Genomic DNA, 18,165 nt, shown 5'->3' with positions numbered 1-18,165 from the left:
CTCCCTCCCAGCTAGCTGTGGCGCACTAGCCCCTTCAGGCTGTGTTCACGCCGCCAACCCCAGTCCTCTCCCTGGGATCTGACCTCCGAAGCCCAAGCCTCAGCTCCCAGCCCCCACCCGCCCTGGCAGGTGAGCAGACAAGCCTCTGGGGCTAGTGAGTGCTGGTCAACACTGATCCTCTGTGCAGGAATCTCTCCACTTTGCCCTCTACACCCCTGTTGCTGCACTCTCCTCCATATCTCCGAAGCTTCCGCCCAGCCACCCCCTGTCTCTGCCAGTGAAGGGGTTTCCTAGTGTGAGGAAACTTTTCCTCCTTCACAGCTCCCTCCCAGTGGTTCAGGTCCCATCCCTATTATTTTGTCTCTGTTTTTTCTTTTTTCTTTTGCCCTACCCAGGTACGTGGGGAGTTTCTTGCCTTCTGGGGAGTCTGAGGTCTTCTGCCAGCATTCAGTAGGTGTTCTGTAGGAGCTGATCCGCATGTAGATGTATTTCTGATGTATTTGTGGGGAGGAAATTGATCTCTACGTCTTAGTCTTCCACCACATTCCACATGCCCTGCAAGAGATTTCTGTGCATTAATTTTGTATCCTGCCACTTTACCAAATTCATTGATTAGCTCTAGTAGTTTTCTGGTGCCATCATTAGGATTATCTATGTGTAGTATCATGTCATCTGCAAACAGTGACAGTTTTACTTCTTGTCTTCCAATTTGTATTCCTCTTATTTCTTTTTCTTCTCTGATTGCCATGGCTAAGACTTCCAAAATCTATGTTGAATAATAGTGGTGAGAGTGGACATCCTTGTCTTGTTCCTGATCTTACAGGAAATGCTTTCAGTTTTTCACCATTGAAAAAATGTTTGCTGTGGGTTTGTTGTATGTGGCCTTTATTATGGTGAGTTATGTTCCCTCTGTGCCCACTTTCTGGAGAGTTTTTATCACAAATCAGTTTTGGATTTTGTCCAAAGCTTTTTCTGCATCTATTGAGATGATCATATGGTTTTTATTCTTCAATTTGTTAATATGGTGTATCACATTGATTGAGTTGTGTATATTGAAGAATCCTTGCATCCCTAGGATAAATCCCACTTGATCATGACGTTTGATCCTTTTAATGTGTTGTTGGATTCTGTTTACTAGTATTGTGTTGAAGATTTCAGCATCTATGTTCATCAATGATATTAGTCTGTAATTTGCTTTTTTTGTAGTATCTTTTTCTGGGTTTGGTATCAGGGTGATGGTGGCCTCGTAGAATGAGTTTGGGACTGTTCCTTCCTCTGCAATTTTTTGGAAGAGCTGGAGAAGTATAGGTGTTATCTCGTCTCTAAATGTTTGATAGAATTCACCTGTGAAGCCATCTGGTCTTCACTGTTATTTGTGGGAAGACTTTTATCACAGATTCAATTTCATTACTTGTGACTGGACTGTTCATGTTTTCTATTTCTTCCTGGTTCAGTCTTGGAAGGTTATACCTTTCTAAGAATTTGTCCATTTCTTTCAGGTTTTCCATTGTTTGGCATAGAGTTGTTTGTAGTAGTCTCTTATGATGCTTTGTATTTCTGTGGTGTCTGTTGTAACTCCTTCTTTTTCATTTCTAATTTTATTGATTTGAGTCCTTTCCCTTTTTTTCTTGATGAGTCTTGCTAAAGGTTTATCAATTTTGTTTATCTTCTCAAAGAACCAGCCTTTAGTTTTATTGATCTTTACTATTGTTTTATTTGTTTCTGTTTTATTTATTTCTGCTCTCATCTTTATGATTTCTTTCCTTCTCCTAACTTTGGGTTTCATTTGTTCTTCTTTCTCTCGTTCCTTTAGGTGTAAGTTTAGTTTGTTTATTTGAGATTTTTCTTGTTTCATTTTTTCTTTTTTTAAAGACAAGTTTTTTGGTTTTTTTTTTCAATTGTTAATTTATTTATTTATGGCTGTGTTGGGTCTTCGTTTCTGTGCGAGGGCTTTCTCCAGTTGTGGCAAGTGGGGGCCACTCTTCATCACGGTGCGCAGGCCTCTCACTATCGTGGCCTCTCTTGTTGCAGAGCACAGGCTCCAGACGTGCAGGCTCAGCAATTGTGGCTCACGAGCCCAGTTGCTCCGTGGCATGTGGGATCTTCCCAGACCAGGGCTCGAACCCGTGTCCCCTGCATTGGCAGGCAGACTCTCAACCACTACGCCACCAGGGAAGCCCCTTTCTTGTTTCTTGATGTAGGATTGCATTGCTGTAAGCTTCCCTCTTAGAACTGAGTTTGCTACATTCTATGGCTCGTCATGTTTTCATTGTCATTTGTCTCTTGGTATTTTTTGATTTCCTCTGATTTCTTCAATGATCTCTTGGTTATTTAGTTACGTACTGTTTAGCATCCATGTGTTTGTGCTTTTTATGTTTTTTTCCTTGTAATTTATTTCTTATCTCATAGTGTTGTGGTCAGAAAAGATGCGTGATATGATTTCAGTTTTCTTACATTTACTGAGGTTTGAATTATGACCTAATATATGGTCTATCCTGGAGAATATTCCATGTGCACTTGAGAAGAAAGTGTAATCTGGTTTTCAGATGGAATGTCCTCTAAATATCAATTAAATCTATCTGGTCTATTGTATCATTTAAAGCTTGTGTTTCCTTATTAATTTTCTGTCTGGATGATTTGTCTATTAGTGTAAGTGAGGTGATAAAGTCCCCCACTATTACTCTGTTACTGTTGATTTCCCCTTTTATTGCTGTTAGCATTTGCCTTATGTATTGATGTGCTCCTATGTTGGGTGCATATATATTTCTAATTGTTATATCTTCTTCTTGGTTTGATCCCTTCATCATTATATACTGTCCTTCCTTGTCTCTTGTAACATTCTTTATTTTATAGTCTATTTTATCTGATATGAGTATTGCTATTCCAGCTTTCTTTTGATATCCATTTGCATGGAATATCTTTTTCCATCCCCTCACTTTCTGTATGTGTCCCTAGGTCTGAAGTGGGTCTCTTGTAGACAGCATATATATGGGTCTTGTTTTTGTATCCATTCAGCGAGCCTGTGTATTTTGGTTGGAGCATTTAATCCGTTCGCATTTAAGGTAATTATCTATATGTATGTTCCTATTACCATTTTCTTAATTGTTTTGGGTTTGTTTGTGTAGGTCCCTTTCTTCTCTTGTGTTTCCTACTTAGAGAAGTTCCTTTAGCATTTGTTTTAGAGCTGGTTTGGGGGTGTTGTATTCTCGTCACTTTTGCTTGTCTGTAAAACTTTTGATTTCTCTGTCGAATCTGAATGAGATCCTTGCTGGGTAAAGAAATCTTTGTTGTAGGTTCTTCCCTTTCATCACTTTAATTATATCATACCAGTTCCTTCTGGCTTGTAGTGTTTCTGCTGAGAAATCAGCTTTTAACCTTATAGGAGTTCCCTTGTGTGTTATATGTTGCTTTTCCCTTGTTGCTTTTAATAATTTTTCTTTGTCTTTAATTTTTGTCAACTTTATTACTATGTGTCTTGGTGTGTTTCTCCTTGGGTTTATCCTCCCTGGGACTCTCTGAGCTTCCTGGACTTGCATGGCTATTTTCTTTCCCATGTTATGGAAGTTTTCAACTATAATTACTTCAGATATTTTCTTGGGTCCTTTCTGTCTCTATTCTCCTTCTGGGACCCATATAAGGCAAATGTTTGTGAGTTTAACATTGTCCCAGAGGTCTCTTAGGCTGTCTTCATTTCTTTTTATTCTTTTCCTTTATTCCGTTCTGTGGCAGTGAATTCCACCATTCTGTCTTCCAGGTCACTTATCCATTCTTCTGCCTCAGTTATTCTGCTATTGATTCCTTCTAGTGTATTTTTCCTTTCAGTTATGGTATTGTTCATCTCTGTTCCTTAATTCCACTAAGTGTTTGTTCTTTAATTCTTCTACATCTTTGTTAAACATTTCTTGCATCTTTTCAATCTTTGCCTCTATTCTTTTTGAGGTCCTGGGTCATCTTCACTATCATTATTCTGAATTCTTTTTCTGGAAGGTTGCCTAACTCCACTTCATTTAGTTGTTTCTCTGGGGTTTTATCTTTTTCCTTCATCTGGTACTTAGTCCTCTGCCTTTTCATTTTGCCTGTCTTTCTGTGAATAAGGTTTTCATTCCACAGGCTGCAGGATTGTAGTTCTTCTTGCTTCTGCTGTCTGCCCTCTGGTGGATGAGGCTCTCTAAGAGGCTTGTGTAATCTTCCTGATGGGAGGGACTGCTGGTGGGTAGAGCTGGGTGTTGCTCTGGTGGGCAGAGCTCATTAAAACTTTAATCTGCTTGTCTGCTGATGGGTCGGGCTGAGTTCCCTATTTGTTTTTTGTTTGGCCTGAGGTAACCCAGCACTGGAGCCTCCCAGCTCTTTGTTGGGCCTAATGGTAGACTCCAGGAGGGCTCACACCAAAGAGTACTTCCTAGAGCTTCTGCTGCCTGTGTCCTTGTCCCCATAGTGAGCCACAGCCACCCCCTGCCTCTGCAGGAGACCCTCCAACACTAGCAAGTAGGTCTGGTTAAGTCTCCTGTGGGGTCACTGCTCCTTCCCCCTGGGTCCTGATGTGCACACCACTTTATGTGTGCCCTCCAAGAGTGGAGTCTCTGTTTACCCCAGTCCTGTAGAAGTCCTGCAATCAAACCCCTCTAGACTTCAAAGTCTGATTCTCTGGGAATTCCTCCTCCCGTTGCTGGACCCCCAGGTTGAGAAGCTTGATGTTGGTCTCAGGACCTTCACTCCAGTGGGTGGACTTCTGTGGTATAATTGTTCTCCAGTTTGTGAGTCACCTACCCAGTGGTTATGGAATTTGATTTTATTGTGATTGCACCTCTCCTACTGTCTCATTGCTGCTTCTCCTCTGTCTTTGGATGTGGGTATTTTGGTGAGTTCCAGTGTCTTCCTGTGATTCTGGTGTTCTTGCAAGAGGGAGTGAGCACATGTCCTTCTACTCCACCATCTTGAACCAATATCCAAGGCACTATCATTTTTAAAGTATACTTTACTTTGGGATATATAATTTGCTTCAAATTTACATTATAAATAATGCCTGGATGACAATTCACATAACTACAGATTTTTCAGTATTCCTACTTATTTTCTCAATTTGTATTGAATTCCAGGACGTTGAATAATTTCTTCAAACTTTATGAGTATTTTGAGGCTTCTTAGATATAATGGAAAAATAATCCTTCAGAAATATTGCACAACTTAATCAGTATTTAAATACATTAATAAGAACATTTTTTAAAATGGATCTTTATATCTTGATTTTGTATAGTGGTCTGAAATGCATAAATCACTTTCTTATGACCCGCTTTTTCATTGTTGAGATTAGTCTCCATTTAGAATTTAGACGGTGTTATTCCATCTCATTTCTCTTCATCAGACATTTTGGTAGAAATGAAAGTTGTCAAAGTATCATTGAAAAAGAGAGGCTCATTGCTGGTGAAAAACTGGTACTATTTGACTTTTTGTTAGTGTCAGCAGTTCTCTTTCTATGGGTTATAAGACTGTGACTCTGCAAATGAAGTGCTGTTAGAAAACCCATTTAAAAACATATCAGTCATTGATGTGATGGAAATTTACTGCTACTGTAGTGTAGTGAAGAGTTTTCTTTTCTTTGCTATTCTTCTTTTAATTGTAGGCTAACTTTTTATCCTAAATTTTCATTTGCATTCATATGAAAGGCACGTGATTTTAGCTTGGTCCTTACCATTTACAAGCTTTGTAATCTTAAGCAAGTACCTTAAACAATTACTTTTTCTCAGTTTCTTCTTTGTTATATAACACTTTATCACATAATGTGAAAATTAGCTAATGTACTTTGGGCTTACAGAAAAGGAGTGAGGAAACAAAGGTCAGAAAGAAACAGGAGAGAGACTAAGAAGGAAACAGAAAAAGAAACAGAGAGAGAGAGGGAGAGACTGATGAAAAGGAAAATAAAGAATATTGAGGCCAAGGCTCTTTATTTCTTCATGGTTACTGTCTAAATATCTTGTAGAGACCACACTGGTTAGTGATCTCTCCCTGGGAAAACACTGAAGGAGGAGGACACCAAACAGAACAAATAGAAGGGATAGGCTCTGTTTATTCTTGAAAAACATAAAGAAGACCATAGATATTGCCATATATTTTACAATGTTTTTATGTTTCTACTTAGAGTTATATAAATAAATTCACTGTTATAAACTGCATTACTTACAGAAATTAAAAAAGGAAACAATTTTAAATAAAAAAGTAAATACTAGGTTACTCATCAATAGTTGACTTTCCAACAATTGCTCCATTTATTGTATTTTATTCAGGCCACCTCATGAAGATTTCAGTTGTTTGCAGTAATATAAAATGGGTTAACATTAGTTGTTTTATATATATATAGATGTTAAAATTTTCATTAATTTATCTTTATTACTTACTAGAGATAAATTATAAGTTTGGAAAAGAAAGATTGTTTTATTTATATATACTTATTTTTGTCATTATTTACCATAGCCACATGGTCTTAAATGTTATTCAATTTCTCCTGGATTGAATTATTTTCTATTTTCTGTAAAGTTCACTGAATCTATAGCTCATAGCTTTAAAGTTCATTCTTTCTTTTTCTCTTTGGTCTTCTCACATGGACTTATGCCAATTTGATTCATGCCTACTCTGTGTAATAAAATAGCTCTTATAGGAAGTCACATTTGCTTTTCAGGACAGCAGCTTTCCAAGTTGAAAGCTATGGCAGCAGCCTATAAAGCAGTTTTCTATGGCTGCCAGAGTTCTTTTCCTAACATCTGCGATGGCCTCTAGGACCCAAAAATAACATCCATTTGGAAGGAATTGGCTAGGAAATTTAGACAAATAACCAATTTGTCTTTTTCTTGCATGGAATTTTTTGAATGAGTTCATTGGTCTGTAAGTTGACAAATTTGATTTCATAGGATCAGTCTAGCAATGCTGTGTAAGCAGGGAAGAGCAGAGAAATTCAAATATATGGTCACCAACTTTCTGTAATTTTGTCACTTCCTGAGAAATCTGTGGTGTGTACTCAGCCACAGGAGCCTTTCCATCCAACCTTGACATTTTGAGGCTGTTAGCCAGTGATTCTACTACTGTGCATTATGATTTCTTGAGCCACTTCACTGAAATGATTGGATTAATGAAAATTGATTTTGGCTCCCTGTGCCTGGAAACTAACTTGAGCTAGTTACAAAAATCAAAATCAGAGATATAGTGACTCACATAACTGGGAAGTACAGAGGTTAATAACCTGGCTTAAAGTGTGGCAGAGTTAACATGCCAAACAATGTAGTCATCACCCTATTTCCAAAAATCCCTCTCTGCATTCTTCTGTGTAGAGAGAGCTTCTTATATACAGTTAGAGAAGATGATTGTCAACCAGATTAAACATACATAGTCCTTATAACTCATGGGCTAAGACTGTGGGCTGATTTGATTATTTTTCTGGATCTCATAACCCTTCTTGACCATACTTTTAGTGAGGTTAGGGAGCTGAACCAGGCATTATGATAGGCACGCTCTCTGGAAGACATGGAGCTAGAAAGGGCTGATATCCAGAGTAAAACAGTATTAATTTTATTAGATTACAGGGGAAGAGGTGCTGGAAAAGCCAAACAATGGATGTCTTTTTCAGCCACTCTGAAATTTGGTGCCATGTATAAAAAAACCCTGAATTTCTGTGACATATTTATTTAATAGCACATTTTCTTGAAACCAGAAAAAAGTTACAGGAATTTTTTTTTTACCTAAAATTGGAATGACTGAAGAGTTGCCATTGTGCTAATGAAGCTGAAAGGAAAGCAAATAAAAAACTTAATGTCTGAAAAATGACATCCATTAAACCTATATTATACTGCTACTAATTAAGGGACTCTGTTACGTCATATAATAGATGTTTAAGATAATCATTTTGGAAAAGATAAAATTCTCTTATTTACATGCATTTCTTTCTTTCATATTTACCATAGCTATGTTTCTTTACTTTTTATAAAACATATTAATCACCATTTATACATAATTTTGTTGAGTACTAAACATATTTTGTATAAAGAAACTATAGGTGTAAACACTCAAAAATTAGTAGCTAATTATTGATAGCAATCTGTACAGTTATATCTAAAGGTAGTATATTCTTTCCATACTTAAATTTAATGTGGTCACTGCTTTAACTTTCCTTAGTTCAGTTGCACTAGAATTGAAGGAGAATGTGGATAGTTTAAAAGACCATATTAAATTTCAACACATACTTCCAAATGAAATAAGATTACTTAATTTTTATGACCAAATAGTAGCACCTTATGAGAACATCATGTGCACGTCAGTGAGAATACTACCTATGAAGCCAGATGGAGCCAGATTCCAAACTCCAGAAATGCTCAGAAGCAGAAAAGGTGTAATTAATTCATCAGTGTATTGAAAGATATAAAGTATTTGGTTGTAAAAATGGAAGTTGTAAAGACAAATTGATACACAACATTGGAATATATTTCTGTTGAATTTATCTCTACTTCAAAAGAAGAGCACATTCATACTATCCAATTTAGGTCTCTGCTTTATTGATAATCTTATCTCCCCCAAACTCTGCCTTTTCCTGGGCCAGTGTATTTCCCTTCAGACTTTTAAAAAATTTTCTATGATTGCCATCACGGTCCACAACCATTAAAAGAAGAAAAAGAGAAAAAACAAAAGCTTCTTTGTGAAGATGCATGGCCACTCTTAGAGAATTTATGTTACCTTGATAATTACATACTACTGGCTTGTAGAGCTACAAAACAGTTGCTACTGTCTGCCTGGAGGCAGTCTTGTGTAGAAATTAAGGGCATTAGCTTTGGAGTCATACAGAAAGGAGTATTTACCAGTGGTTTTATACTGAGCAAATTACGTTTGATAATCACTTTCTTCATGTCTAATATTAGCACAATTACAACCTCATAGATATATAAACACTCAAAAATTAGTAGCTTCACATTAATAGCAGTAGAAGTATTCCCCTTCTGTAGATCAGTCATGCACAAGTTTCAGAGGCGCAAATAGGAGATAGATAGTATGAAGATCTTCAACTCATTGCTCAATGTCTCAGAATTGAGATACTTTGTTAAACAACTATTATAGTATCCAGAGTGCCAGGGAATACTTTAAAAGTATGCCGTATCCCAATTTCTTTTGATATAATACCAAACATGCATAACACATTAAGTACCTATTTCTTTCTTTTATTTTTTCTATCATGACTTATTTTACAGAACTAAACTTCTCCCTTGATCATTATGTCCTATTCTTCCAAGGAACCTAGTACAGTCTCTTTATATGACTTCAGCACACCTAACACCATATCCTTGTTGAGTACCAACTATAAAGAGATATATGACCTGAGTGTACAATGGAATTACATCATATTTGATATTATTGCATTCCCATGGGAAAATCTGTTGGTCTTCTCTGACCAGCTTTCTCCTCTACTCCTCTACCCCACCTATCTAGGCAAAGTCAAGCTTGAGCCATATCTATACACTATGTTGAGTCTTTTAGTATCTGCCTATCCCTACTGAGGCCTAGTTTCTGTGACCACATTAAATTCTATCCTGTGGGTCTTCTGGTTTGCTCTAGAATAAAAGTATTTGTCTATATCAAATTATCCTCACACCTCTTCCAAAAGTCATACTATGCAACAAAGATAGAAAATATACATAACCTACCTGTATTCAGTGCCTAGATGAATGAAAAAGTATAAACCTCAACTTACGTTTAAGGGGAAAAACAGATACCTGAGACCAGCAGAATCAGAGCCAGTACCCACAGAGGTGCCATGAGTCTGACGGTAGATGCACAGAAGAATAGGGAGCAGTTAGATCTTAGGAGTAGAAGAATCTGGATAACTTCAGCATAGGTTTATCCCCAGGAGAGGAAGTCCCCATCCATAATGGGAACTAATGTGCCTATCTCTGAGAAAGCACAGTTCAGAGCCATCACAGTGGACAAATAAAAAAAAAAATGCGTGACACGGTGGACTTCCCTTGGGGAAGCAGCTGATATTAAAGCAATAAAAAAATAAAAAAAAAACCAGAACTAAGGACACTTCTAAAATAAAGTAACAACAACAACAAAAAGAGTGCAGTATATTATTAAAATTTTCTATTGCTGTAGGAACAGAAAAAGAAGTTCTTTAAGAAAACATAGAAAAACCTCCCTCTCCCAAACCAGAAAAAAATATCCTAAAAGGTAGTACAGGAAAAACACTCTCAAACATCAACAAGAAAAATGAAATTACAACACAATTATATACATAAATATGTTGCAAGATTCAGGGAAAACACAATCTCACATAAGTCAATTAGTTTTTCTACTAGGCTTTTACGTCAGACTTTATTGCTGAATTTTAAATAGTACAGAGCAATAAGGAATCAAGAAATATGCTGCTAAAAAATGAAAAAGGTAATTAGAGATCTGCTTCCAGGAATTTTGGAATACCAAGTCCAGAATGACCATTTTACCATAAATAACTTGAAAACTGCACAAAATACATAAAATAACTCTTTCCAGGTGTTGGACATGAGACAGCAGAGGACTGTTATTCTTGAGGAAATGGGGGCATAGAAATGAGGTCAGCTCTACAATTGCTCTGGACTTTTTTCCTTCAGGCAATTTCTGAACAGTAAAACAGGAGAGGGAACATGAACAGAACCCAACAGATTTGAGTTTGGTGAGCCTAAAGTGACTGGAATTTGTGCATCAGGAATGAGAGAGGAGAGAATTATGCACAGAGAGAGTTAAAAAAAATCTGCATAGGAGACCCCTTCAGGCTTTGTATGAATACCGGTATATATATACCTACATGGTAAAACTCCAGGGGTCCAAGCAAAGAAAAACTCCCAGAGAAAGAAAAGTTTCTGAGGAAGTCAAATAATTACAAGGACTCTCAGAAAGATGGCAGTTTGAGTTTCCACCAGAGTAGAGAGACTTTTTTGAATGCACACGGTATTCAGTGGAGACCCCAGAAGGGTTTCACCATAGTAATGGGGTTGAACTCACCAATGAGTAAGTCTACTCTGGATTATTATCCCTTTTAAAAGCCTGAAAACAAGTCCCAATATTAACAAGCTAATTTGTAAGTAACTACCTGCCAGAACAAAGACCACAGTCTTTAAAGTGAGACAACAGAGTCCAGGCATTGAATAATGTAACATCACCAGGTCCAGCATCAAATAAAAAATTACTAGGCATATCAAGACATAGAAAAATGTGTCCTATAGGAGGAAATCAGTTGACAGAAACAGAAGCAGCAATCACAGAGATGTTGGAATTTGCAGACATGAACTTTGAAATGTTTTTATACATATGCATTATATACTCAAATATCAAAAGGAAAACATGAACATAATGGGGAAAGAAGTAGATGTTATAAGAAATAGAGTCAAATAGAAACTCTAGACCTGAAATATACAATATTCTAAATGAAATTTTTACTACAAAAACTGGTCAGTAGAAAGCCAGTATGGTTACATTAATATCAACAAGAGGGTGTGTGAAGTGGCTGGAAACATTCTTCTTACATCAGTGGTGATTTCATAGGTAGGTACATTATATTAATTTATTGATCTGTATGCCTGTTTAATATGGATTCCTATGTATTTGTAATATTTAAAATATACAAATTTAAACATATACTGGATATAGTCATCAATGAAATTAGACAAGAGAAGGCAATTAGATGTATAACAATTATAAAGAAAGAGGTACAAATAACTCTATTAAGAGATTACTTTTTTTATACAGCGGGAAAACCAAAAGGAATCAATGCAAAAACTACTATAACCATGAGAAAATTCAGTAAGGGAGCAGGATATGAAATTAACTTAAATCTATCTATCTATCTTCATATGTACAAACACTATCAATTCGAAGACATAATGGAACAGAAGACCTCATTTTCAATGTGAAAATAAGAAATATGACACTAAGAAATAGGTTAAACTTCTACGAAGAAAATGGCAAGTAGGTCCTGAGAAACAGCAGTAGGCATGAGCAATGCTAGAATAGCTGAGTAACACCTACCAAGAAACCTACCAGGTATTAAAACATAAGATGAAACCTCGATGGTAAAATCACTGTATATGGCACAGACATGAGAAGATCAGCGGAACAAAATATAAAATCCATATAGAGAATCCAGTACATAAGGAAATTAGTATGCAATAGAGATGGCATTTCAAATCAATGAGAGAAAAAGTAGACTTTTTAATAAATGGTGCTAGATGAACTGGGCAGCTATTTGTAAAATGTCACCTCACATTTTATTTTATGATCATTTCCACATGGGTCAGAGATTTAGATATATAAATATAAACCATGCCATTATTAGAACAACATTGGTTGAATTCTTTTATAACCTTAAAGTGGAAAAACATTTTTAATGTTCAAATTCCAGAAACAGTACAATAAAATAGTAATTACTTTGATTATAAAATTAAAATATTTTTATAGGAAAAATGTCATAAGCAAAATCACAAACCAAAATTATGAGAAAATAATTGTTATTTATATGAAAGGCAAGAGGTTAATCTCATAACTCATTAAAATCTCCTTGAAATCAAGTACCAAAAAAAAGTTCAAGTGCCTGAAACAAAGGCATAATATATATAAAAAAGTTCACTTTTAAAGAAATGCCAATAGTCTTTAAATACGTGAAAACAATGCTCAGATTTACCCATGATAAGACAAAATCAAACTGAAACAACACAAAATATGCCTACTTATCTCTCCAGGTCATAAAAATCAGTTTGACAACAAACTTATGAGAAAAGAGATCTTTTTATTCATCCTTATGGATGGCATTTGGCAATATCGTATCTCATATTTCAAGCAAGCATTTTTTTACATCTCTAAAATCAGATTGCATTCTGCATATAGTGACATCTTTTTATTGGGTAAGGAGTCGGTCATACTCTAATTATCATTACCTATCAACCTCTTACTAGTTTTTGTTTTCATCATCTAAATGGAAGGATGTGTAGTGTTGGTAACGCACATGTGGCGGGGGGGTGGGGGGCACACCAAGTAACGCAACTGGAGGCAAGGACTTGCCAAATGTAGCAATATACTTGAAGACTTTTAAAGCAATAATAGTCTAATGAGACTGATTCATACATTAATCAGGGCCATTTTTTAAACTGTGCACATCAATTTGTCAAAAACTTCCTGCTGAATTTGAGTAAAACTGTTAAGTTTAGTTAAAAAATAATGGACCCAAATGAGTGCCAGCCACTTGGAAGAAAAACCCAGAGATTATAATGTGCACTATGTAAAGAAATGCTGCTTTATCAATAATTTTTTTGACTAAAAGGACAATACAGGATAGAACAATACAGACTTTGATGGCTGAGTTGAAAAGTGATTCAGAAAAATAGGTCTATAAATATGAAAAGTTTTAGAAATAGTTTAAATTATTTTATTTATAATTGCTGTTTTAAACAAGCACACTTTTGAATATACTTGCTTTAATGATGTCTAGATCCAAAAATTTCAATAAATAGATGATATAAGTAAACACAGTGCTTAAAGACAAAAAAAATGCTGATATGTTTCTCTCAGTAGTCTTGCTGTTAATGTAATATTTGTACGGTCATTTAAAACTATTTTATGTATGTTGTATGAACAGCAAATCATTATACTCATGTTTTTAAAATCAAGTTTCTAATGTGAAAGAAAATAGATACACATATACAACAAAATAATAATAATTAAAACCCTGAAATGTTAAATTCAAACTGGAAGTTAGACTTTATATTTTCTACTGTATCGAAAGAGCTTAGAAGCACTGATACTCATTGACAATAAACACTCGTCCCTAAATATCAATAAACCCCACTCTTTAAGAAGAGGAACCAGGGCTTTTTGGAGAACCGGCAGACTAGAGTTCTCAAGAGCAAACGTGTGAGAAGGGACTGGACCATCTTACTGTGAGAAAGGCAAAAAGCAAACAAACAAAAATGTGGTGCTGAAAAGAAATAGGAGCCAGCCTACGGCCAATTTTAAAATCACTAGAGTAGTAATTCACTACCTTGAAACACACTAAATACATGAAAATTCATGTCTATATTAATTTTCAAAAAAAAGGAAGTTGAAAAGCAAGCAATCAGTAACAAATACTTGTTTGCCATCATTAGAAATGACCCACTCTGTCTCTGAAAATTAGTAAGGGAAAAATTATACATTAATCCTGACTTTATTATAGGAAATATTTTCATGGTTAAAATCATGCAATAGATGAGAAAAATATCTTCTTTAATGAATAACAGCAGTGAATAAATACAGAAAGAGTGATAAAATATTTCTAATTTTCCAATATTTTTTGCCTTTAAAATATTCAGCTGGGAAGGATCTTCAATGCATACATAAAACATTAGGCAAAATGTTGATGGCAAACTCAAGGTGCCTAAGTATCATCCCTCAGATTACTCGCTATAGAAAGAATAAACATATGTTTGCATTGAGAGCAATAACTGTCACTATTTTAAGTCTGAGATGAATCTCAGCATCACTAACGTTGGGACAAGAGAACATGACAGGCCTCCTGATGTGATGCAATCTGTGGCATACAGCATCAACTGTTAAGTAATCTTGCCAACATTATCTTAACCTAAATCTACTTAAGCCTTTAAATACAACATCTATTTTGCCAGTAGTAAAAGGGGGTTGAAATGTCAAATGCCACTCTGAAAAATAAATCAGATCAACAAAGAAGGTAAGATTCATCTACAGAACAAATATCCTGCCTTTTCAACAAAGCTTTACCATGTCAAAGAGAAGACTCTGCTAGTTTAAGAGAGCTTTAAGAGCCATAGCAACCAAAAGCATGCCTTTGAATAGATAATTATCTATTCAACCAACTGTAAATGATATTGGAGAAGATTGAGAAAATATGAATATGGATTGGATATTAGATATATTTAGAGAATTATTGCTTCTTTGGTCATGTCTGATAATCATTTCATGGTTATGTAAAGGAGTTCTTATTTGTTGAGAGATTCATGCAGAAGTATTTATTGTTGAACCATAATGATGCCTGTGATTTACTTTAAAATACTTAAAAATAGTTGAAGAAAATAGTTCTCTTAACTGTTCTTCAATCAAGGTAATATGCATATAACTTTTAATTTTACTATTCTCCATATTCCGTTAGTTTTAATCATTCCATAATTTAAAGGAAAAGCAAATCAAGAGATCCTTCAGGAATTCTTATTGTTTCTTATACCTTTCTTCACCCTTCCACCTAAACTCTGAATGGAAGGAATCTGAACTCCATCTGTAAAGACAGTTATTAGAACTCAGAAATGATTTCTTTAAAATAAAAATAAGCATTTAAATTTTAACTGACTTTTGCAGTTGTTTTAGGACAGTGTCTTCCTGTTGGAGAGGCTGTCCTAATAAGTGATACAGAGCCTCCTCACTACTTCTTCTGAATCAGCTAATTGCCACTTTGCAAAAGCAATACAACATGCTTTATTAATTTACCAACCAGATTTTTGTCTTCTCAAAGATCTTTCATTCTACTGTTAGCTACGTGATGCTTCTAAGATTTATTTTGTATGTAATATAATGTTTTTAGATTTCCTTAGCCTAAGGGTTTTTAAGAATTTTTTCATCCACCATTCCATGAAGCAGAATTTTAGGTCTAATGCCAAAGTCCATGTTATTTCTTCTCTACATATGATGGAATTTACCCAAAAGAAATTGTCATTCCTCTACCACCCTGTCTACTGTGTGTGGCTAACAATAATGAACATCAATGCATTTTGCTACGAAGTCCACTGTAGCTTACAATACAGATAAATGGTGCTTTACTAGTACTTCAGGAACCCCTTAGTAATCTATAAAGTTCAGTACTCAGGAGGAAATGTATTTGTCATCCTAGTTATACAGTGACTACCAGAGCAGTATGAATAGCTGGGGAAACTGAACATTAGAGATTGAAATAAAATGCAGGAGAAGAAATCCTCAGGATATGTCCAGGGATGGAGAGAAGTGCTGAATCAGTGGCAAGGTTACAGTGAAAACTGTAACAGAGGGAAAAGAAACAGAAACACTTCAGTTTGGGATGTCCTGGAACTATTTCCTTTATGTGATGGTCGATGTTTATAATATACCACATCAGCCTTTAATCAAGAATGCATTAAGGAAATAATGTATACTTTGTATAAGTGATCCAAAAATCCCTGGCTTACCTCTCTGGATGTACAAACATGGCTGAGAATGCTTCTTGCAGCTCTAACAGATCAGCTGTATATGTATACAGCCATATATTAAAAGACATTTTCCATCAGTCTACTATTAATTAACATTTGCTTTGCAGGATGTCTGTGTATTTCACAGCACTGCCTCTAGCTAAAAACACTGGCTAATTTCACCTGTACCTTATATAAGGATTCTGGGTTTTGTTGTTGTTGTTTACTGGGTTCTTAGAACTTTTTAAAAGGTATATTTTATGCCACATCTGTCTACTTTAAAACCAAAATCCAAGAATATGGTGAGTATTCTACAAAAAAATTGGATTCAGCCAGGTAGCAAAGACGGTGACAATAAGCTCTCATGAAAACCAGCTGGCATGAGATAGTCAAACACGGTTGCTATTTTTGGAAAAGGATGAGCAAAGCTATTTACTGCATCAAATACTGAACTTCAATAAAATCCCCCTGTGGCAGTGTGCTTTTTTACTGCTGAGTACTTAAACCAAAAAAACAAAAAACAAAAAACCCAAAAACAACAACAAATAAAACTATCCTTTTTCAACTGTCCACTTCATGCTGAGCCATATCTTGAAGTACACAGTGAATCTTTATAATAAAACCACTAATATATGAGTAGGCTGTGATTACACATAAACTCGGCCTTACATATGAAACATAATTAAGTAGAACTCTCCCATGATCTCTGCTCCAGCTGTACCAGCCTTCTTTCACGTCTTCAGGTATCTGTTCTTTTTCCTGCCTTATGGTCTTTGCTATTTGTCTACTCCTGCCTGGAGAAAAGCAGGATTGTTTAATGATCAACCCTAGTAATTTACTGGGTTTGCTTGGCAACAAGCTACCTTATAAAGAAGGTTCTTCCTCTCTGAAGTGGGTTTATCTGAACTCAGTTTCGCACAGGACTGGGGCCACAGGGTGCTGGGCAGGCAGCATTTTCAGCGCTCTGTGGATCACTTGTATTTTTTTTTGTAACATCTTTATTGGAGTATAATTGCTTTACAATGGTGTGTTAGTTTCTGCTGTATAACAAAGTGAATCAGTTATACATATACATATGTCCCCCTATCTCTTCCCTCTTGCATCTCCCTCCCTCCCACCCTCCATATCCCACCCCTCTAGGTGGTCACAAAGCACCCAGCTGGATCACTTGTATTTAAGCTCAATTGCTTTGAGCTCAAGTAGTCTTTTTCTCTGTTAGTCGCAAACCACGCTCATGCTAACCTCGTAACTTGGAAGCACAGAGAAGGAGCAAGGTCCTTCCGAAAAAGCACAGCCCACAGCACTCTACCCACCACTGTGTCATTCTGCAAGTTTCAGAGAGACTGGGTGACTCTGCTTCGCCTGATCCTCCTGACTGCTCCATCAGTACCAGGTGGTAACAGTGGTGTTTGCACCATGACCTTTGTACAAAATGATGCATGTAAAGATTTCCCGCCACATCTTAATTCACTGTCACTCTTCGAATCCTAGCTCAAAGGCTTTTTTCCAGGAAAGTTTTCCTTAATCCCCTTAGCTCATATCATGTGCTGTTTACACACTCTCAGTTCCCTACAGTTTTTGTGGGTGTGTTTACGTAGTGCTCATAATACTTTAGACATGGATGTTTATGTAAATACTTGATTAATGTTGGTTCTCCACATGCGCTATAATATCCTTGAGAGCCAGGACAGTCTGTTCTGTTCACCATTGTACACCCAGAGTTTGGCAAATATGTGTCAAATAAGTAGTTCTTAGATGAATGGATGAACAAAATAACAATTGACTAAATAAAGAAAGCATAGATATTATATGAATGTTATTATCCATTTCTTAAATAAGGGGAAGAGTTATAGTTTATCTTCAAAATTTCAGTGAATATGGATTTGATAAACCATACAGTAAGAAGTTATCTGACATTCATGTAGTCATCCTATAGCTACTTAGGAGTTGCTTCCTATATGCC

This window comes from Balaenoptera physalus (genome assembly GCF_965194825.1).
Source record: "Balaenoptera physalus genome assembly, chromosome: 3".
NCBI classification, from domain to species: Eukaryota; Metazoa; Chordata; class Mammalia; order Artiodactyla; family Balaenopteridae; genus Balaenoptera; species Balaenoptera physalus.
Note: the sequence above shows the minus strand (reverse complement) of the source record.